Raw genomic sequence first — 1899 nt, 5'->3', positions numbered from 1 at the left:
CCTAAGCCAAAAGTTATTCCCCTTCAGGGAAAGAAATGACCCACACTGGCTCCTTTGGAGTGCCCCCAGGGTGTTCTTGGCCTGACCTTGGGCCTGGACTTGGACGCTTTGTTCTTTAACACATCTTAATCATGTGCTCACTTCATGCCAGGCACTCCAGAAAGTCCAGGGAGGGAAACCAGCATGTTCCCAGCCTCCTTCCCTCTCGTCCCGCATACTCACCCTGGGTCTTGTTCTCCAGGCCCAGCTCCTTCCACTAGTGGCCAACGAATTCCTATCGCGGGCGTGGGATGCTAACAGTTTAGGGGGTTCCCTCTCCCAGGGGTGTTGGCAGTTTCCAAGGAGACTCTGGGAACCTTCAACGCCTCCAAGACCCAAAGGGCTGAAAGCATAATGGTGTAACCCGAGGCACTGTGTTAGGTTGTAGGAAAGGTAATATGGGAACAAAGGATCAGTTTAAACCCTATCAAATAATACTCGGTTCGGTCCCTCCCCCATTCTCATGGGCTCTGCGGGGGCCCACAAGCCCCGCAGCTCAGGCTGGAAGAAGGAGGTCCCCCAAGCCAAAGGGCCTACTGTGTAAGGGGCTTATTGCTCCGGCTAGGGGACCCCTGCGACCGTGCCCACCCCTTCCCCTGACTGACAGAACCTGGAGCACCCCTCCCCCGTTTCGCCCCGCCCCGCACGCCCGAGGCGGGAGCGCGCCTCCGACGAGCCGCGCCGGTGTACGAGAGCGCGCGCCTCGGCGCGGGAGCGCGCCCCGGGGAGAACCCGAGCAAGATGGAGGCCGCGCCGAGGCCGCCTCCTGGGCCGAGGCAGCAGCTGCTGGGAGAGCCGAGCCCGGGCGCCTAGGCCGTGCCAGTCCCGGACCCACTGCTCCGGACCCGGCCCAGGTTGGTCTCCCCGCACCCCGTCCCCGCGGCCGCAAGCTGCGCGCGCGTCCGGCCTGGGCGCGGGGCAGCCGCCCCCCACCCCCACCCTCGGCCCTACCCCTGCCGGGCCGCTCCCCAGCACTCGCGGGATAACCTCTGCCCACAGTCCTCCCCTCGAGGCCCGGGCTGCCTGCCGGCCCCAGTCCCTCGTACCCTTGGCCTGGAAAACCTCTCTCCTCAGCCCTGGCCCGCCAATCCTAGGCTTCCCCTAGCTTACATCCAGTCCTGTCTTCTGTGGGACCCCTCCAGACCCCCGCCCTGTGTTCAGACCCTGCAGTCCCGGCCCTCGACTCCCCACTAGCCTCATCTTGATTCCTCCACTTCGCCCTCCCTGTCCCAGCCTCCATATCACCTTCCCAGTCCCCCAGTATCAGCCCCTCATATCCCCTTCCTGTTCCCGCATAGAAGCACCAACCCCCCCCCCCCCAGCGCCTTTCTAGACGCCCAATACCAAATCTTCTTTTACCCCTAATACCAGTCCCCAATTTCCTTTCCAAGCTCCATTTATACAGCCCCTCTGCTCATACCCCAGTACCGGTCCTCAGCCTCCATTCCATCTACCCATGGTTCCTTACTACTTGCCCAGTTCTGGCTCCCAAACCCCCTCCCCAACACCCCCATGACCACTTTCTAGCTGGCCCCCACTTCCAGCTCCCATATCCACATCCCATCCCCCTCATCCCAGCCCCCCAACTTTCACATGTCCCTTACCTAGGCCCCCAGTTGGAGATCTTAGTCCCCTCAGACACCGCCCCAACACTCAGGACCCCCTCCTGGCCCCTCCATACTACCCCCTAGATACTCCCAGCTCCGCCCCAGGCCCCTCCTTCGAGAGTTCCTTGGCTCAGGGCCGCTTCTCGCGTGCGTCCCCAGCTCCCGCCCGTCAGCCCGGCAGCCCGGCGGTGGCTCCCGGGCCGGCGGCCCCCGCCAGCCGCCGTCGCCGCCGCCGGCCCCGCCCCCGGGCACC

The sequence above is a fragment of the Enhydra lutris genome, unplaced genomic scaffold, assembly GCF_002288905.1.
Source record: "Enhydra lutris kenyoni isolate GAN:26980312 unplaced genomic scaffold, ASM228890v2 scaffoldscaffold10, whole genome shotgun sequence".
In the NCBI taxonomy this organism is placed as follows: Eukaryota; Metazoa; Chordata; class Mammalia; order Carnivora; family Mustelidae; genus Enhydra; species Enhydra lutris.
This window is presented reverse-complemented; position numbering follows the sequence as displayed.